This window comes from Hyperolius riggenbachi, chromosome 9 (genome assembly GCF_040937935.1).
Source record: "Hyperolius riggenbachi isolate aHypRig1 chromosome 9, aHypRig1.pri, whole genome shotgun sequence".
Taxonomy (NCBI): domain Eukaryota; kingdom Metazoa; phylum Chordata; class Amphibia; order Anura; family Hyperoliidae; genus Hyperolius; species Hyperolius riggenbachi.
In genome coordinates this window covers 63,501,208-63,523,495 of record NC_090654.1, presented here as the reverse complement: position 1 = coordinate 63,523,495, position 22,288 = coordinate 63,501,208, and the positions used below count along the sequence as shown (strand labels likewise).

The window sequence follows — 22,288 nt, the reverse complement described above, 5'->3', positions numbered from 1 at the left end:
CATGATGGAGGTGGACAGCAGAGTTCACTTAAGCCAGGTTGCTTGAGGAGAAGCGCTCCTAATTCCAAAAGTCCGCACGGCTGAGTAGTGACGGTGAGTAGTGAGGGTGCAGACGCAGTGGGGGGGCCCTTTGGTGCCAGTGGGCACCTATGCTGGGCAGCAGTGATGGACGTGGGGCCTGGGGCCACCGGGCTGGGCAGCAGTGGTGGGCATGGGGCCTCGGCTGGGCAGCATTGGTGGACATAGGGCCGGGGGCACCCTGGCTGGGCAGCAGTAGTGGACAGGCCAGGGGCAGCATACCTCCTCTGTGTCTGCGATGGGGCAGCAACAGGCCCTCCATTTGTGTGGTGGCAGCGTGGTCATTTCCATGGAGACCGGGGAAGCTGCTGCAGTTAGGCCTCCTCCGCACGTGGAGTGTGTCCCACGTGCCCTTGCTGGCATCATGGTCACGGCTGCTGGTCTGGCGTTCGTCCCTGTCCCTGTGTAGCTGCTTGTGCCGGTGCACGTCTGCCAAAGGAGGCCGGCAGCCTCACGTGCAGTGGAGGGATGATACAAGCCGGAGCGGGCTGCTTCCACAGAGCCGGAGAACAAAGGGCAGAGGGGACAGCTGGTGGGTGGATGAGCAGGCAGCTGGAGCTGTAGCCCTGGCCGGGATGAGCAGGGGCCAGGGGAGAGAGGCCGAGGGGGCAATCTGGTGGACCATCCACATCTGCAGTGAGCGGGCGCATCCCCAAGCTGCAAGGTGTCCCCAGGCAGCAGCGGAGAACAGGGCAGCGGTGGAGGCGAACAGTTGGAACGGCGGTGCCGGCAGAAACGATGGCAGACCTGGAACCATGTGGGCCATCAGCTGAGCCGACCACGTGGTGAGCCTCCTATTCCGGAGAGCACGCGGGTCCCCGTGCGCCGATGTCCCGATCAGCTGGAGCCGATGGCTGGTGAAGAGAAGACGAGCATGCCTGTGATCCCCGCATCTCACCCTGGTGGCAGATGGGCTCAGAAGTGAGCAAAGGTGAGAGTTTACTAGAAAAAAAAGGGAAGAAGCCGGAGCCCTGTGGCCGTGGCGTCCGGATCCGGCGCCATCTTAGATGAAGAAGGAATACCGCTTCTCCCCAAACAATCCTAGGGCAATGCTTGAACAGGTCAGCAAAACCTATGCAATGTACAAAAGAGAGGATGGTCTGCACATAACCACAAGGGCTGCTTTATTTCTGGACGTATCCAGGTTCCACACAAATCAGACAGATGACATGTTTCGGACAATCTAGTTCATAATCGTAGTTCCTGATTAAGGACCAGATTGTCCGAAACATGTGAGCTGTCTGATTTGTGGGGATCCTGGATGTGTCCAGAAATAAAGCAGCCCTTGTGGTTATGTGCTGACCATCCTCTTTCTCAACTGCGCCTTGCAGAGAACATTGAGGCTAGACTCACAGTGGGATGATATGGTCCAGCGCTATAAAGTCTTATAACGTTGCTTACCGCACTTTACGGTGTAATGTGTTGCGTTATGGTAACGCACTGTTTATCACTTCAGGTTACCATTAAAAGCCCATATTCCCTCATTCAGATTCACTATGGATCTTTAGTTGGAGCCTGGATATGATTCCTGTGTTACAAATACAAGTGCCAGGGAGTACACAAAGATTCCACCCCCCAAAAAAAAATAAGTGTTCTCGCTAGGCTCTTTTAGCTGGGTGCTCCACCTGACTATGGTGAGCACCCGGCAGTTGTCAGCTCTCCACCTCTTCTGTTGTAACCCGAGTTGTGCAGAAAAGCACCAGCTTTTGAGTGACTATGCTTCCTCCTTCAACCCTCCTTCAAATCTCAGCTAAGACTCTCTAAAGCTACCTTCACACTAGATCTGTTGCAGAAAATTAGGATTGCAGCTATTCTGTAACGTTGCATCACACAACTTCAGTGCGATGTGACACAGTGCAGCATACAGTCCATAGACTTATGCTTGCACCGCACCCAGAATCGGGTGCTTCGCCTGGTAACGCAGTGCAACCACTGCATTATCCTGACAGAATGCACCACACCACAAGCATTACAGCGTGAAAGTGACATTGTAATGTAATTGCATCGCGTTTTGATGTGATATTTTCATTGTCTGCACTGAGGGAATCTGGCATCTTGTTACTGGGGGTATTTATACTTACCTGGAGCTTTCTCCAGCCCAATGAGATGCGTCCTCCCCGGTGGCTCCATTACCTTGTAATCTCCTCTGGAAATCTTGCCAGCTCTTCTGCGCTTACACCCACTGTCGCGTTCTGTGCTTGCATGGCCACACATGCGCAGAATCGCACAACTAGCCAGATTACCGGAGGAGATTACGAGGCAAAGGAGCGGCCACAGAGGACGCACCTCATGGGGCTGGAGGAAACCCCAGGTAAGTATAAATACTCCCAGTAACGAGATCTCATGTACACTTTAAAGAGACTCTGTAAATAAAAAAAAAAACCCTCTGGGGGATACTTACCTGTGGAGGAGGATGCCTCGGGGTCTCACTGAGGCTTCCCCCTCCCCTGTACAGTCAGGGAATCCAGCGATGACTTCCTGGAATCCTCCCCCAACAAGCTTGACAAGGAATGATTTATTTACCTCTCTGGGATCCAGTGCAGTAGCAGCTCTTTGTTCGGGCTAGGCGGAAACAGTTGAGCCCGATCGTATCCTCTCTACTGCGCAGACGCAAAAGGACTCGCACCTGTGTAGTAGAGTGGATCAATGGGGTTCAGCTATTTCCGCCTTAACTCAAATGAAGAGCGGCTAGTGCGCCTGGGCAGGATCACGGTGGGTAAATATTTACCTCACCGCACTTCGGGGGACCCTGGCACTTGAACGGAGGGACGGGGGAAGCCTCTTTAGGATCCAGAGGCTTCCCACTCCAGAGGTAACTATCCCCCAGAGTGATTTTTTTTTTTTTTTTTTTTTTTATTGCAGATTCTCGTTAAGTGTCTTCTACCACTACAGAGAATATATAAAGTATCCCTTTATTTTATTTTGAACGTAATAGTAAAAGGGGTACAATAATTGTTTGCAACCCTGCTATGCAAGGAGAAAGGTGGAGGTTTTTATTCAATGGTGTTTCTAGTGAAAAACTAAACATAAAAACATACCTATTCACTCACGGAGCCTCAGTTCTAACTGGAAATGGAGCAATTTCTGTCTACTGGTCTGTTATTGGACTTTCTTCGGCTCCCAGGATTTTTACAAATCTGGGGTATTGACTCCATTCAGAGACCAAGCAATTCAGGTAATTCCATACCCAGAAGACTTATGCTACATACACACTTGAAAGATTAATGAAAGATCTTAGACCAATTTTACCCCCTTCCATGTAGTATGAGAGCCATACTCTACACAGTCTATTCTATGGAGCTGAACTCCCCATCAGATAAAAATATTTGCAAAAAGCTGCACACAAAGATGCTGTACACATGCAACAGATCAGTATCTGCAAAAGATCAGTTCCTGCAAAATGCATTCATAGTCTTTGAGATCTGCAGATCCTCATACACACCTTGTTTAACAGATATTCATCTGCAGATCTGAAGATCCATCCTGGTGGATCTGATCTGCAGGTAATCTGCAGATGAATGTCTGTTAAACAAGGTGTGTATGAGGATCTGCAGATCTCATAGACTATGAATGCATTTTGCAGGAACGGATCTTTTACAGGATCAGATCTTTTTCAGATACTGATCTGTTGCATGTGTACAGCATCTTTTTGTGCAGCATTTTGCAAAGAATTTTATCTGATGGGGAGTTCAGCTCCATAGAATAGACTGTGTAGAGTATGGCTCTCATACTACATGAAAGGGGGTAAAATTGGTCTAAGATCTTTCATTAATCTTTCAAGTGTGTGCATACCATTATTTCTGGCCGAGCTTTAGGAAACGCATAGAGTTCACCTGGCTGTGGAAATAAATCCTCTAGAATCTCTGGTCTGAATTTCTCAAAATCCAGTTTATCCCCCTCCCAGAGAGTATGTTATGTGGGGATAGAGGTGGTCAGTGAGACGCAGATAATTCCAGCTTGCATGCAGAGTTAATGTAAATTGTATTTTGCAATTGGGCCAATCTAAAATGTTTGTTTTTATTGCCCTACAACCAAGCTGCTTACAAATTACATCAGGGGTTTCAAACTCAATTTACCTGGGGGCCGCAGGAGGCAAAGTCAGGATGAGGCTGGGCCACATAAGGAATTTCACAATCGCGGCGCATCGCCGCCTCTGCCCGCCCCTCTCACTCCTCCTTCACAGAGAGGGGCGGTTAGAGGCGGCGATTGACGTCAGGAGGGGCAGAGCTGAAGCTGAAAGCTCTACCCCTTACAGGAAATGCCAGCGGATTGCCCCCCGGGCGATTTGGGGGCTCTGCAGCCCTCGTTTAGCGGCGGGCATGCGGCGGATTACTTGGGAGCACTGAAGAGAACTATAAGGAGGCTTTTGCCAGCGAGGGCCACAAAATATTGTATTGATGGCCGCAAATGGCCCGCGGGCCGTGAGTTTGAGACCCCTGATTTACATGAAATATGCATGTAAGCCAAAATTATGAGCATTTCATTGATGATGGTAGATGTGGAAACTGCAATTTTCTTGTAAAAGGAACAATGTAAAGAGAAGCTGAGGCTTTTAGGCAGCAGTCACTAAAAGATCTTTTTGGAAACAACATATTTGGTCAGTCCTTCAGTTATGCTTTTGTCCTCCCACAATGCACTGAGAAAATAAAAATGGGGCTTCTAATTCACCAGCCGTAACATCTTTAACAAATGTTGTTTGATTATTGTAGGTGAGCAACCGGCAAATTATCAACAAACTATTCTTTGACGTTGGCTTAGAGGAGGAGACAACGCTAGATGCGGAATCGCTGAAGGTAATGGTTCTTATTGTAGTTTGTTTCTGTGTCAGTGTTCCCCCTGCTTCCCATCATGAAAGGTATGGGTCGGTCCACACTAAACCCGGTTGCAGAACGCAATCCGTGGTCCGGGCTCCTGTTTTCAGAAACCGGAACGCAAACGGATCTGTGTTGCCCTTTTCCAGCTAAGTAAGGTGCTTCCCTGCTCGCTTATTTTACTTTTTCCGCACATAGCTGGAGGGGGAGCGGGGATGGGTGGGCACAGTTGGGGGCGGGGGGGCGACCCCCTCCCCGCCGCTGTGCCAGCAGCCCCCCCCCCATCCTGGCTGCTACCCCCTCGGGCTACCTGGCGGGACACTTATAGGGGGAAGGGGCAGGCAGTAGGCAATGTGGATCTCCCTCCGTTTTGTGTGCAAAGTTCTCTGTGTAGAGGGAGATCCGTTTTTGCATTGCCCGTCGCTACTTCTCCGTGTATCAGGGATCGATCCAGGTCTGCACGAGTTGGGGACACTCCGTTCAGTTTTTGTATCCGGATCCGTTTTTGAAGTATGTAAAGACTGCTGCTATTTTTAACATGGGTATCCGTGTCTCCGGTTTTGATCCGGGCCCAAAGACAGAGACACGGATACGTTTTTAAAACAATTGTGAACCGTCACTAAGGCTGTACATTGAACCTGTCGCTATTCAAAATATGTTCCTAATCACCAACAATGTCAGGAGCACATATACTGATATTTCTCACTACAAACTAGTGGTAAGCGCTGACTACCAAGCAGCACCTACCTTATACATTGCTGTCGGGAACAGCCTCCTGGCAAATTTAAAGGCACGGAACGTGCAACAGCGGATGCATGGCCCACAGAAGCCTGTGGTAGAAACGCATCTGCTCTTGAATGCAAGCAGTTGCACAATGTCATTGGAGCAGACACTGCACTGTCCGCTCCGAACATGCTGTTTGTGTTCCAGCTCGATGTGAACTGAGCCTAACTACAATGAAGAAGGTGGTATATTCTGTTGTGCTTTTAGATTTCCTTGGAGTCATGTTCTGCTGTCTTCTCTTGCTGCAGAATGAAGTGGACAGAGAGAAAGCCAGTCTTCACATAAAAGGTGAGTAAAATTTTTTTATGGTTTCAACATTCAGGCTCTAGCATGGAAATCTCACCGTGTGGGCGGGGAAAATACCCATACTAGTGCAGGGATATTTCATTATTCCCCAAGCCAGGGATGTCAAACTTCAGTCCACAAGGGCTGAAGTCCTTGCCTTTTTTTTTTTTTGGCACAACTCAAATTGATGGGACTGAATCAGGAAAGGTGCTGTTCATGAAGTAGAACACATCTCCATTTCTCGTTCCATCCTAAACACTGGCATGGCTGTGACCCTTGAGTACTAGGTTTGACACTTGTGGCCCAAGGTGTGAAGGTATACGTTACTGCAGGAAAACTTCACCAGCGTGGGATGGGAGGAGACTCAAAATACTGCAGAGTAATCTCTTCATTGAGGAAGTGGAGGGGACTCAAACTAGTGCAGGGAATTCTCACCAGTGCGGGTAGGAATGAGACTGCTGGGATATCTTATTGCAGTAGAGGTAAAGATTCAAGTAACTTCAGGACAACTTCATCTCCGGGATGTGAGGAGACACAAACAACTGCAAGGATATATCATTATGGGAGGGGAGGAGACACAAAGCCAGCATTCACAAAGCTTTACTGCTTGCAGGAATGCAGAAAACAGCTGATTTCACAGATCAGTCAGTAAATGATTCACTAAGGCTGTTACTGCATGGCAGGCTGAAATCTCCCACCAGTGAGGTAAATTACCGACTTGTGGTGAATACCTCAACACGTCAGTAAATGTCAATTCATAAAGATTAGAACATGCGGTAAAGCCAGGAGAGATGTTCGGTAATTACCTCCAGCTCTGAGCTATCGAAAAATAGCAAGTACCATTGGCTAGCACATGATGGACAACAGAGAGCAAATAGGAAAAGCCTCCCCCACATCCTCCTTACCCTATTTGCTCCAACACACACAAGACAAAGGTGCCTGGCACTTCTACTGACCAAATATGCTATTGCTCCGTTGTTATTGCCTGATGAAGTGGGATCAAACCTGCGAAATGCGTTGCATTGTCCTCCGGAGTATGTAAATAAACTTGTTGTATTTGACAAACACATTGGCAATTTGTTTTTGTCTGCTTGGGGGGGGGGGGGGGGGTAGGTCCACCACTGCCTCTTTATGTTTTAAACTTTTTAGATTCTTTAAGGTTGCTTCCACACAGGGACGTTACAGGCGCATGTTAGTGCAGCCTGTAACGCTCCCCAACTCACAGCAATACAAAGTCAATGGTGCTGTTCACACTGCCCACGTTGCGTTACATGTAACGCTGCACGTTCTTCAGAGCGTGCAGCATACTATAGCGTTCAAGCCGCATTAGACTGTTTGCACATGCTCAGTGTTGGGGCGGAGAGGAGACGGGGAGAGGCCGCTACGTAGCCGCGCACATGGCTACTCAATATGCACTGCACTGGTGGCCGCTGATTGGCTGGCGGTACCACGTGATCACATGGTCCCGCCGGCCAATCAGCGCCACTCTCACTGCCCTAATGCGGAAAGAGCCGCTTATCGCGGCTCACTCAACGTCCTCTACCAACACCGGCAGGTGTTGCGTTAGGGGACGTTATGCGACCATAACGTCCACTATAACGCAACGTCCCGGTGTGTAACTAGCCTTATACTTTTGGCACCTCTGTATCCATACTACACTATATTAAGTCCACCCCTGGTGGAGGGGTGTTGCCCCCTTTTTTTCCTCATCTGCGGAGAGCGACTTCTTAATTCTGAGTGAGGTCAGGTCTAATCTCCCCACCTGCTATTACAGTGGTTGCCTTGGAGGTAACGCTGCTTTGTGATTATAGCTTATTACTCTGTCATACTTCATTTCAACTACCAGTACATACTACACTATATTTGGCTCTTGGTGTCCCTACTCTCTGTTGTATTTGCTCCAACACTCTGGAAGGCGTGTTCTTCCGAGCGGCAGAGGAGAAGGAGACAGGCTTTTCTGCATCACTTTAGTTGGGCAGCTATATGTAGGATTATAGTGAATGGGTAATAGTGAGGGCACAGAGCTGGCACTGCAGGAGGCGCAGAAAAACAAACTACGTGGATTAGATAGGGGTAGTAAACAAACTGGCAGTGCTTCTACTCCTATGAGTCGATGATTGTGCTCAGGATCTCAGTAGCAAGTAATCAACATTTCCAGTCCAAGAAGAGAAAGCTGTCCGGCACTATTCCACCTCTCATAAAACTGCTTTATTACAAAATCTGCTTAGTGCTGATAATTCAGTACAAAAAGTCCATAAAATCAGGAAACCATACCAGTTGTGATGAGACTGCGGGGCAGCGTGGCAGTAGATCCCGCCTAAAAAATGTTTCGCGTATCCTGCGTCTTCAGAGACTTTGCAGCGGGGCGAAATCCCTAATGGGTGTATTTATACTTTGGACTCCCTCCAACATCATGCGCCACGCCCCGTCGCTCACTCAACTGCACTGCGAGAGACTTCCTGGTTAGATCGCATCTCTAACAATAGCAGATTAATTCATTTTAAAGGGACACTGAAGCGATAAAAAAAAAATTATGATTAGTACAGATAAGAAATAAAACATTAGGAATAGAGACATAAGTCTAATATTGTTTCCAGTACAGGAAGAGTTAAACTCCAGTTATCTATGCAAAAGAGCCATTGAGCTCCACCACTTTCAAAGTTGCAGAGAGCTCTGTCTTCTGAAGCTCATCTCAACTGTCTATTTTCTTTTTCTCTGCAGAGGACAGTTCAAAAGTTCACTGGCCTGTTCTGTAAAATCATGTAGACTGCTGAGTAGCGTGTAAACTGCAAATATTAGAGAATAATGCAATGTTATATAAAAAAAAAAAGAATATTTTCTTTGCTACTAATATTCTAGTAATTATCCGTACTACACAACCAATTCATCATATCATAATTTTATTTTTTTTTTGCTTCAGTGTCTCTTTAATTACGTCATTACGTGCACGTCCAAGCTGGCTTCCCCAGCGATGCGTTTTAACAAAGCCACGAGACTCATCACTATAGGGTATACATACTAATGGGCGTGTCCGCACATGGTTGCTTAGTAGCTCTCTGTCAAAACCGCTGCTCCAAAACAAAAGTATTTAAAACTGTATGCTTCCGGTGGCTAAAAAAGTATTTTATATAAAACCAATTGCACACAATATGTCCCAAATCTTTGGGAAAAAGCTAACTGTGGCCATCTTGTGGGCAAATAAGGGAAGAACATGTTAAATATAAACCTGGATGGAATCCATTGCAAAATCCACCCAGCCATCCACCAAATATGGGGGGTGGGGGGGGGATAAAGATTAAGTACATACATTTGAACTACTTCAGTATGTGAATAGGGTCAAAGGGCACTACCACACTACTCCTCCTAAGATGACATGAACCTAACTACTCCTTAAATGCAATGAACAATATTTTCCAAGGTGTAGGACCTCATCCCTTCTCATAAATTGACTGACTAACCATATCACAGCATTAAAGGATCCAGCACATACTTGTGAATACATCCAATACCTATATCCACATAATTTCACAAATTCTATGTATTTATACATGGCATATATTCGCTAAAGATTCTGTTAAGACTGCACGCTAACTTAAAGGAATACTGTAGGGGCCGGGGGAAAATGCGTTGAACTTACCCGGGGTTTCTTATGGTCCCCCGTAGAAAATGCATTGAACTCCCCCCTACTGTGTTCCTTTAAGGAAGTTCACAGATTTAGGAAACAGGACATAATCCACATAGTCATTTAGGCCTTAGAAACCCATAGCATCTGCCTTTATGAGCCATTCTGTTTCTTTTTTTTTAATAACCAATGCTCTGTCTCCCCCCTCTTTTCTTGCTATCACTTAACAAAGAGCGGTATGTCGTGGGTGGATGGATGGGTGGATTTTGCAATGGATTCCATCCAGGTTTATATTTAAAATGTTCTTCCCTTATTTGCCCACAAGATGGCCACGGTTAGCTTTTTCCCAAAGATTTGGGACATATTGTGTGCAATCGTTTTTTTTTTTTTTTTTTTTTTTTTTTATTAATACTTTTTAAGCCTCCTGAAGCATATGGTTTTAAATACTTTTGTTTTTGAGCAGCGGTTTTGACAGACTGGTTGCTAAGCAACCATGTGTGGACGGGCCCATTAGTATGCCTACCCTATAGCGATGCATCTCATGGCTTTGTTGATATGCATCGCTAGGGGGAGCCAGCGTGGACGTGCGTGTAATGACGTAATTAAATGAGCAAGTCTGCTATTGGTTAGAGACGTTATCTAACCAGGAAGTCTCTTGCAGTGCAGTTGAGTGAGCGACGGGGTGTGGCGCATGATGTTGGGAGTCTATATTATAAATACACCCATTACGGATGGCGTCCCCCACTGCAAAGCCTCTGAAGACGCAGGATACGCGAAACATTTGTTAGGCGGGCTCTACTGCCAAACTGCCCCGCAGTTTCATCATCACAACTGGTATGTGTATACGCTTTTATGGACTTTTTTGTAATGAAGTAGATGTTGTAATAAAGAGGTTTTATTAGATTTGGAATAGTGCCGGACAGCTTTCTCTTCTTGGATTGGCTATATAGGTTTATGCAGAAGTGGCTTCTAGTGTCATGTAAGCACATCTGAAGGGGTCCATGAAGCCTTTTTCTCTCTTCTAAACTGTCACAGACAGAGGAATTTCTGCAAAGATTGCTGCAGAGACTTCTGTACTACCGAGCAGGGTTTGGTGAATGCTGAAAAAAAAGGAAAAATACCGGATCCCGCTACACTGCGGGGTCGAGTAAAAGTCCAATTTTTATTGTGACATCTCTGGATACACAAAAACTCGCGTGTATCAGAGCAGACATGGCTCCTTAAAGCAGGGGTCCCCAACCACCGGTTCACGGCCCACTGCTGTTCCATGGGACGTTTGCAGTTGGGCCACAGGACTGTCCTCTTGACCCCCCTCCCGCGCGGTCGCCGCTGTTGGTACCATAGCCAGCGGCCGCTTCCTCTATATTTCATTCTCCTGCCTGTGTAACTGATTCACAGCAGCGCGCCCCGTGGCTGCTGTGAGGAGGCAGGAAGCTGGAGAGAGCGGTTCCCATAGTAACGGCGATACAGGAAGCCGCTGCCCTGCTTCCTGCCTCCTCACAGCAGCCGCCGTGCTGTGAATCAGTAACACGGGCAGTAGAAGGGAATATAGAGGAAGCGGCCGCTGGCTAAGGTAACAGCAGTTGGGGCTGGGGGGGAGATGGCTATACTTGGAGGTTACCAACCCATACTGGGGCACGATACTAGCTATACTGGGGCACTAGCTATACTGGGGCACTACCTACCCATACTGGGCACTACACTAGCTATACTGGGGCACTACCTACCTATACTGGGACTATGCTAGCTATACTAGGACACTATGCTAGCTATACTGGGGCACTATACTAGCCATACTGGGGTAACTAAACTTCCTATACAGGGGCAGCTATGCTAGCTATGTCGCCGCACCCCAGCCCTCCAGGGAAGTGTCATCAAAGTGGACGGAGCAGTTTAATCTCACTAAAAAGGAACCTGAAGTGAGAGGAATACAGAGGCTGCCATCGTCATTCTCTAATAAACAATGCCGGTTGCCTGACTTCTGTGCTGATGCTCGGCTTCTAATACATAACCTCCCTGCCGTTCAGTTTCTGCTGGATTTCTGTGCAAAAAGTGATCCAATTAATTTTCATAACCTTTTTTCTTGTAACTTACCAAAATGTGTCAAGCAGGGGTCTCGTGTACATTTTGAGTTTAATAAAAGCTCGAAACACAAAATCTAAACTAAGTTTCAAGATTACTCCCCAAAAGCTCTGATTATTTATACTTTCAAGCTGCAGCTGCTCAACCTGCACTAATCCGAATGTAAAGGTAGCCTTACATCAAGCAATGATGGGCAGATGCTTTTACATCTTTTTACATAGTTACCCAGGTCGAAAAAAGACACACGTCCATCGAGTTCGACCTAGAGACAAATCTCTCTCTAATCGAATCTGATTAGAGAGAGATCGGTCGGCTGCCCATATACCGCAGGCCGATTCCCAATCGATTTAAACAGTACCGATCCTCCCTCCCTATAAATAATACTGGAGTCTGCGGTGATCACTAGATGGAGGCTTGGTGAGTAGCGGCTGGATCAGGGGTGGGGGGCACCTATACTAGATAGCCTATTACTAGCTAACATCTACTTCAGCCCCTACAATGAAGAAACTTTTACTGGTGAACACCTGTGCATCGCAAAACTTCCTGAGCGGCATGCGCAACACTGTCGGGGATATCACTTTTTGCATTTTCTTGCCCAACAGTGTCTGGCATACCGCTGAGGAGGTTGGAAGCAAATCTGAAGTGAATATAAACTTGAGAGTAATTGTATGTGTAGTGCGTATAATAAATAGAACATTAGTAGCAAAGAAAAGTCGTATTTTCAGTTCTATAGCTTTATTCATAACATTGTATCACTGTTACAGTTGCAGCGTAGAATCCACACTCACTCTTTTTAAGCTGTGAAGCAAAGCAGAAATAATGACCCTTTGAACTTTCCTGCAGTAGAACCTTATCTCGAGGTCTCTCATGCCTGATGCACACCATGCAATTTCCCGTCAGGTAAAAGGGTGAATCGATAATTTCCGACAGGTCTGATCATTTTTCTCATTGACTTTTGTATAGAACTGACCGGAAAAGTGATCAGACCTGTCGGAAATTATCGATGTGACACCTCTACCTGACGGTAAGTTGCATGGTTTCTTGGCTGTTTAAGCTCTTCGGAAAATGGGGCTAAGTTAACCAAGTTGGTCGACAAATCATAGAAGTTCTTTTTCCATAGATAACCGCTCCAATTTTTATTTTTAACTCCCTATACTGGCAAACAGAAAGGGACTTCACATAATTTCTTAGTAGGGCTAGTATCATGTGAGTATGTTTGTCATCATGTCACATGTTGCTTCACATTCACTTTATGTTCTTGGTCCAGAATAGGCATGCAGATCAAATGCAACTAAAGCTGAATTCTCAGCATGACAGCCAGGCAGCTGGCGTTGTTTATAAGGGAATGAGGATGGCAGTCTCCATATTCCTCTCACTTTAACCCTTTGGGGACCGGCTGCCTAATTTCCCTTAAAAACCAGGCCTTTTTATGTGCGGGTGGGGGGGTTCATTTGGGTGGGGGGGGGGTAGTCAGGCTGCCGGATCCCTAGTATGGCTAGCTAGGCATGGTTTCCCCAGTTTGGCCGGGTGTCCCCCGTATTGCCGGCAGCCTTTACTTACCTCCCAGGCTTCAGCAATGTGCAGCTCTAGCCCCCTCCGCTCTGGCAGGCATCCTCGCTCGCACCGCCGTTAAGTTCCGGGTCGCAGCTTGATGACGTCATCAAGCCGGAACTCGACACTTAATGCAGAGCGAACGGGGATGCTGGCCAGAGCGGAGTGATCATGAGCTAATCGCGATGGCTCCTGATCACTGAGGGGAGATGTCAGCTGTCATATGAGAGTTTAATCTCCCCTCTCGGGTGCGCACGATCACGTCGGGAGTGGATATGGCAGGTGGTATAACTCCTAAGTGCGGCGTAGGATTTACGATCAGCTGTCCCCAAAAGGTTAAAGTGAGAACTCATGTGAGCGGATTGGCGTGAATGGCTGTTTATAGGGCTTGCAGCGCGCATCTCTGCTTTGAAAGCGGAGCGATCTCCGCTCGGAGACTGGTAGACGACAAAACCGCCGTCTAATAACCCTGTACAGCGCTGCACTCTAAGGCCCCTCTGTAGATATTTTATATCTATCCCTCCCCCCTACAGCCAATCTGCATGCCTATGACAGTCGATCACGCTGATTGGCTGGTGGGGGGAGGGAGGGTGGGATATAAAATAAAATAAAAAGGTTACATTTATTAAAAAAATCATCAGATATTTATAAATAAATAAAAAAAAAATAGGGAGCGATCAGACACCACCAACAGAGAGCTCTGTTGGTGGGGAGAAAAGAAGGAAGGGGGTGAGTCACTTGTGTGCTGAGTGGTGCAGCCCTGCAGTGAGCCCTTGAAGCTGCAGTTGCCGAATTAGTAAAAAAATGGCCTGGTCACTAGGGGGGTTTAACACCGCGGCCCTCAAGTGGTTAAACCAGCCAGCCATTACATACGCCATAAAGTTACTAGCACTCATTTTCATAAGAATTTAGACACAAGATGTAAGAAATAAATGCATCTTTCCATTTCCTGGCAGAAAAGGAGAAGCGAGAATGCCAGACATTGGTGGACTCCCTTCGGGACATGCTGGATGTCAGAAACGTCACCATAGAATGTCTGGAGAAGAAGATTGGGGACTTGGAAATGCTGTGCACATCGCTGAAGGTTTGTTGCTTGGAGATAGAGAGGGCTGCTTTTATTATTTCCTTCCTGACTGACCTTTTCATATGATCCATTCACTTTTAGAAACAAATGAAATTCTTCGATCTGCAGCAGATAGAGGCCGAAACTGCCAAAGAAGAGGCCCGGAAACTGCGAAATAAACTGCGGTCCCTCGAGAGGTGTGATAGAGCAACTGGTAGGATGGGGGGTTATGATCCGAGCTGTAACTTGTACTTTCTTTATTTCATTTCAGCGTTGAGGTTCTGCTTCAGTCTCGGCGGCAGGAAGTGGAAGAGATGATTAGGAATATGGGGTCCGGACAAGCTGCGGTGGAGCAACTAGCCATATATTGCGTGTCTTTAAAGAGAACCAGAGATAATGCACCCTCATGTATTTTACCTTATAAATCAGTGGGAACATGACAGTAAACACCTAATCTGCTCTTTGTTTCATTGATTTCTGTTTTATCTGACTGTTAACACCTCTGATAAGAATCCCGACTGAGCAGTCAGCTGGCTTTGCTACAGAATAATTATAGCTGAGACTGTGTTCTTTGGTGTCTTTTCAAGTCCAAGCCTGCCCCCTGCTGGCTCTGCTCAGGAATCATTATAGCTGAGTCATTATAGCAAAGCCAGACTCAATGCTCAGTCCGGGATTCTTATCTCAGCAAGATAACAGACACTTTTAGCAGTGAGGCTGAAACAGAGAGCAGAGTAAATGTTTTCTCTAATGTTCCCACTGATTTTTATGGTAAAATACATGAGGGTGCTTCGTCTCTGGTTCCCTTTAAAGAAGTAAGCTATGGTTGTTCCCATCCTGGCTGGAGAGGGCAGCTTTCTATAGTCAGATATAAATCAGTAATGTCTGCATTTTATGAAAGTGCATAAGATAGCCATTCAAGGGTCACTCCACACAGAATTCGTTTAGAGTTTGCCTAGGCAAGCCAATGAGGAGTGTGGGGGGGGGGGGGGGGGGGTTATGGGTGTGTGTAGTTTTGATCATTGTAGAATAGGTTAAAACCCTTTTAGGGGGATTTATTGCAATCTCTGACCAGGACTCCTGACCGGGTACTTTAAAAAGTGAATTATTTGATGGCTTATTGCAGAACATCTACACTAGCGCTGGGCAAATTATGGCCCACGGGATGATGGGGTTACAACCCCTGGTGCACTATCTTTTCCTCCCTCCCTGCAGAGTTGCGAGCGGGCGATGAGTGGGTTAAAACTCACCTGATTGCCGATTCCAGCATCTACATAGCATCACGTGACCTGCTGTCAGCGTATTACACGCTGGCACGTCCTGACGGCATGTCATATCACGCTGGTACGACCTGACGGCATGTCATATCACACATGCCGTATTTCTTTCATTCAAACAATACCAACTGCCTGGTGAGCTTTCTGGCATCACACACCTGGAGCAAGCATGCAGCTAATCCAGTCAGAAAGATCTGAACTGCATGCTTGTTCAGGGTCATTGGCTAAAAGGATTAGAGGCAGAGGATCAGTAGAACAACGATCTTCATTGTCTAAAGGGAAATAAACACCTCAGCCTCCATATTCCTCTCACTTTAGGAGTTCTGTGGATTTCCACAAAACATGCTTTGCAGGTGGGCCTTGAGGAGAGGGTTGGTGAACACTAAGCTAGAGCTATGATGATGACTTTAGGTAAAGCTCTAGAAAACGCTGTGAATGTTCTTTTGCACTTTCGAGAGTTTCATCTTTGGTGAGTGATTGTGAGGATAACATAGGAGGCCACACATGTGTGCCAGCGCCCGTGTCTGTGTAATATAATAACCAAGAAATATACTCTACCAGGTTTATATGCTGCTGGTCTCTGCTGTGTGTTCAGCATACAGGTGGCGAGACTGCACTCTATAAACAGTTTATGTTCTTTCCTCGCCGCTGACACCCGATAAAACACTTGTGTCTGACACTTGTGGGGTCGCTGGGGTCACCAGAACCTCGTTTAAGTAAATAATTTATATTAGAGCGCTAAGCTCACATCCCATCCACATATACTCTGTGAGAGAGAGCGGAAGCAAGGTGTGTAGGATGGAACGCAGCCGGGGCCAGGAGGATGTAACTGCTATTAACCCCGTCTGAACCTTCTCTCCCCAGAGAGTATGAGAACCTGAAAGAGGCACGCAGATCCACCACAGAAATGACAGAGAAGCTGAAGAAGGAATTATTCTCCTCCACCCACAAGGTCGGCACAATCATTTTAGTTTTTGGTTTAGGTGATTATTTTTTTTTTTCGTGAATTGCATAGCTGTCCTGATTCTAGTTTAAAGGACCACGATCGCAAAAAAAAGTTAAAAATGTAAAATGCTTGTTATACATATGTGTAATATATGCATTTCTGCAGGCACTTTAAATTACTTACAGTAATTAGGAAAATGCTGACAGGGTTTGGACTTGTCCATCTCCTCATGGGGGGATCCTTAGGATTTCCTTTATTTTCAAACTGAACAGCAGTTGTTCAGTCTAACTGCCATAATAATGTGCAAATATGTTGGGAGGCTGGCTGACTGACTGATGAATAAACGGGACAATGGGAAAATCGTGATCGAGCGTGACATTTGCACATTCATTTGAATGGGCAGTGCTTAAGTAACGAGCTCTATAGCTGTCGTTTAGCGCCCGTGTGAACTGGCCCTTACTTCCCATCTGCTGGAAGCGACCATTTTCGAATTCACAAACTGCATGCTCAAAGTAATGCAGACAGCTATTAGCACTATTGCAGCTTGGGATACAGACTTCTGCTGTTTATGTCCTTTAGGGCTCAATCACACTTGAGTTTGCAAAACGGCAGCGATTTTTGCCGGCGTTTTGCAGGAGTGATTTTTCCGCAATTTCACACTTAAAAATCGCTGAACACTGCGGCAGTTTTTCCGCGATCGCAATTAGCGCTTCTATAGCACTGAAATGCAAATCGCCTGAAAATGGTGCAGGCGACGCGTTCGCGTTTCGTGGTTTTGGCCGCTTTGTGGCGATTAGCGCAAATTGCCCAAGTAAGAACAGGCCCAGAGACTTTTATTACACTAGCGCTTTGAAAAGCACTAGCGTTTGAGCGTTTTGCTGAAATCGCCGGCAAAACGCTCAAGTGGGAATGGGCTCTTAAAGTGATGCTAAAGTGAGTAGACAGGTACTCCATAATTTTTAGCATTTCCAACTTGGCATCCTTGCCCTCTGTTACTAGCGAGGGTTTTCTAAGGCCCAATAGCTCACTGAGGGTGGAAGATTTAACAGCAGACCTGATATTTTCACCCCCTCCCCGCTGTTACCCCAGTGTGTCCACTTTCTGGACTTTGTAATACAAGAATTAACTTTAGTTGTATTCATACTCCGTTCATGCAATCTAAACATTTCACTTTCATTCCCAGGCCCAGAAAACTGAGCTGGAACTGCAGAAGGTGAGAGAAGAGCTGAACGCCTCCCAGAAGGAGCTGCACAACGCTGACAAGGAAATAATGGTGAGGACCAGTGCTGCCCCCTGGTGTCTGATAACACCGTATGTAAAGGCGGACGCACATGATACCATAAAATCATCCATTTTATGGATTTCCTAAAAAATCAAAAGCCTTTATCGAGCAAGAAATTCAATCGGACTGTATCAGAAATCAACTCATTCATGAATACACAACCAAACTGCAACACGGAGTATTATGTCGTAATGTAATGAATTCCTGATACATCTTTTCATTTTTTTTTTCCCGATTAGCCCAGCCCCTCTTGGTATGGAAAGACCAAAACTCCGCCCGCCAATGATGGGTAATGATGTTAATCTGGACATCACCTTTGATATTGACACACCTGAACCAAACTTGCCTAAAGGTAGCCATACACTGGTCGATGTGCCATTAGATCGACCAGCTGACAGATCCCTATCTGATCGAATCTGATCAGAGAGGGATCGTATGGCTGCCTTTACTGCAAACAGATTGTGAATCGATTTCAGCCTGAAACCGATTCACCATCTACTGAGCTGCTCCTGCCGCCTGTCCCCCCCGTATACATTACCTGATGCTGGCTCCCGGGCATCTTCTCCGCATTGCACGGCTCTGTTCCGGATCCATTACGGTGCTTCCTGTGTTACTCCGTGACCAGGAAGTTCAAATAGAGCGCCCTCTATTAGAACTTCCTGGTCACTGCAGTGACACAGGAAGCGCCGGGATGGATGGAGCCGGAACAGAGCCGTGCAGCACGGAGAAGATGCCCGGGAGCCAGCCTCAGGTAATGTATACCTGATCGGATCGGCCGCCGCTAGCGACGCGCACTTTACCCGCGGGCGATCGAGGGTAATTTCCCGCACGGCGCGATCGACGGACCGATCCGATTCCGGGAGGGAATCGGATCGGCGGCTGCGTTTACCGCGAACGATTGGCAGCAGATTCGATCCCAGGATCGAATCTGCTGTCGAAACGGCCGGGAATCGAGCCAGTGTATGGCTACCTTTTAAAGAGAACCCGAGGTGGGAATCTTAGAGTTAAATCTATACACAGAGGCTGGGTCTGGCTATAGTGCCCAGCCTCTGTTGCTAGTTGAATATTCCCTAAATCCCCCCTGTGCTCTGCACGAGCCCATAAATTACAGCCGCGCTGTCTGGCTCTGTTTACTTTTCTAGTGTCACTCACGCTGCTCCCCCGCCTCCTGCAGAGCGCAGTTCCCTGCCCGAGTCCCTTCTCTCTAATCAGCGGCGAGGGAAGAGACGTGGGCGGGGATCGGCGCTCTGCAGGAGGCGGGGGAGCGGCATGAGTGGCACTAGAATGGTAAACAGAGCCTGCTGCGACACGCTCAGTGTCGCCAGCGTGGCTGTAATTTATGGGCTTGTGCAGAGAGCAGGGGGGATTTAGGGAATATTCAACTAGCAACAGAGGCTGGGCACTATAGCCAGACCCAGCCTCTGTGTATAGATTTAACTCTAAGATTCCCACCTCGGGTTCTCTTTAAAGTGTTACCGCTCCCTTTAAGAGATTGAAGCTTGATCAGAGCGTGTAAGTAATAATGGTCTGTCTAACAGGTCTTTATCTGTGTCTGATGCTGTTTCTTCATCTTCTTTCTTTTTTATAAATTGTGCTCACAGTTCCCCTGTGAAAAGTCCGGCTAAGAACACATTACTGGAATCCAAAGGGATAAAGGTGAGTTGAGTTTCCCATAAGTTTAGAAATGTAATCTTTTTGTTTTGTCAGCTCTGTTGAAAAATCCCGATTATTGCTGCTGCCTCCGAATCACGTAGCGCCACATTTTGAAATTTATCACCATTGGTGACCTCTTTATTCCTGTCAGGTGCAGCTCTGTGGAATGTTTGTATACTCTGTTTTCCGAAAGCTAGTACAAATAATTCCTGGCCTCCCAGAATGCTCTGAGGGGGATAATTACGCATAACTAAACAGCCTAGACTAAGCATCACTGGGAGGGTGGGATTTCATACACTATACAGTAAGGCTGCATTTCCACTTGTGCGGTGCAAATCGCCGTGGTAAAAATTTGCATGCGGATGCAAATTTCGCATGCGGGTCTATGCGAATTTTTATGCGCATTCGCATGGATGACGATGTATGCGAATTTAACCATGGCAGTACTGGTGTGCTTTTCCATTGTTTCTATGCGAATTCGCATGAAAATTTGCATACCCAAACCTCATGCGAATTTCCTATAAAATACATTGTATGCGATTCGCATAGCGGTATGCAAATTCTGATGGCTCTGCCATGCGAATATTTTCTGCACAGAAAAACGCAAAGGAATCCTGACAAGTGGAAACAGTCCCATTCACTTGTATTGCTATGCGAATTTGCATGTGAAAAACGCATAGTGGAAATGAGCCCTAATACATAGAGGAAGTATTTCTGATCTTAAAACCAAGATAAATAATGTAAAATTGTGTATCCTGAATAATTTACTACATTCTACTATTTATCACTATGCTTCCTCTTTAACTACTTTAAAAGCCTTTTTATAATTCTCTACTTCCTGACCATTGTGATTGGCTTACAGTGATTAGGGGGTCAGGAGCCAATGAAAACTGACGGATGTATGGAACTCAGTTGAGATGCGGTATTGCATCCCGTGCATAGGAGCAACCAGCGTTAAATCTACGCCGCACAAGCAGCCACAAATGCAGCGTAGTTTTAACTAGAGGTGGTCCTGAAGTATGAAATGTGCTTGTAGGCAATTAAGCGGTGTGGTATTGCATGTGCAACAGCTCAAATGTAGCCTGTGTGTACATCAGTGCCAGTACATGCAGAGTAGTGTACGGTGTGATTGTGTGCAGAGGATCATGGGAGCCAGAGACACTGGGAGTCGCAGTGGGCACCTAATTGCACAGGTCACACAGGGAGAGCCATTCACATTGTCCAAGTACTGGTGAGGCGCTAAGAAAAATTGCTTTCAATCCAGGGAGCATTTTAATCACTTCTCACCAAGAAATCAGATAGAATGGATGTTTGGCTGAGAAGTTTTAAACTTAATTTTATCTGAATTTCAAGAAGAGCTAGTGATACATGGCTGCCTTTTACTGCCAGAGAAGGCTAAAAAAAAAAGAGCCCCAACCTCAACCCTTTTCCTTCAGACAGGATTTCTTGTGTTGTGTTTAGTACAGCTGTAGTACCGCTATGTTGTCTATTTGACTTTCTCTTTATCTGTCATGTGTTGCCAGACATATGAGGAAGATGAGCCGGTCTTGCCATCATTTATAAAGAACTCGCTCCTGCGCAAGAAGCCCATCGGAAGCATGTTATCAGCTCATCACAACACTGGGGTAGTGAGTATCTCCTTGTAATCTGCTGCGTTTTATGCTGATCTCTCCGCCCACTCCACCCCCATCACCAGATCCCAAATCACTACAGCTGGTGATACATGCTACATTTATTATTATTATTATTATTACTTTTTATTGTGATTTCAAAAAGAAAAAAATTAGTATAACATATTAATACATCATACAAGGGCTAAAAAAACAAAACAAAACAGGTGCTACAACATTTAAAGAGACACTGAAGCGGAAAAAAAAATATAATATAGTGAATTGGTTGTGTACTATGAATAATTATTAGAAGATTAGCAGCAAAGAAAATATTCTCATATTGTTATTTTCAGGTATAGTGTTTTTTTCTAACATTGCATCATTCTATAATATGTGCATATTACACAACACTCAGCATTCAAAATGATTCTTTCAGAGCAGTCTGTGAACTAATGACCTCTCCTCTGGCAGAGAAAAAGTAAATAGTTCAGGAACAGTTGAGATAATAAAAGTCAGAAAACAGCCCTCTCCACGACTTTGAAAGTCGTAGAGATTAATGGCTTTTTTTGCATAGAGATAACTGGAGTTTTTTAACTCTTCCTGTACTGGAAACAATTAGACTGATGTGTCTGATCTTAATGTTTTATTTCTTAGCTGTACTACACATACAAATCATAATATCATAATTTTTTTTCGCTTCAGTGTCTCTTTAAAACAATTGATTTAGCAATTCAATCAGTAAATAGTGATTAGTGAGGTATCTGCAAGCAATAGTAATTTTCTAGCAGTTTATACATGTTTGCTGGAGAGGCAAGGGTGATCGAAAGATCGTTCCCCACCAAAGGTATTCGCTTTAAAGCGGACCTGAACTCAGAACGTCATCTCTGCTATAAAAGATATGCAACAGCATAATAACCTTTAAAGAAAAACATTTGTTACAGCTGATATAAATCCTGCAATAAATCTGCAGTGTTTCTACTTACTGCTTTCATGGAAGCAGACATATTAACATCCTGTGCTTTCAAAAGAGCCTGTCTGCCATGGCAGTCAGGTGACACAGGGGAGAGATCAAATTACAACTTGTGATTAGTCACAGATGAGGGGGAATCAGGCTAAACTCACTAAATACATACAGGGTACAATTCTCTGTTTTCCTTGTGCAAGAGTTCAGGTCCACTTTAATATTGAGCCAATGGAAATATTTAATGGAAATATATTCTTGTCAGTTTTTGAAAACTGGGTCAATAC

General features: G+C 45.9%; 1 pseudogene; it reads left to right on the top strand.

Moving 5' to 3' along the window:
- Window positions 1-22,288, top strand: part of LOC137532445 (E3 ubiquitin-protein ligase TRAIP-like) — a 47,183-nt pseudogene that overhangs the window by 6,364 nt on the left and 18,531 nt on the right.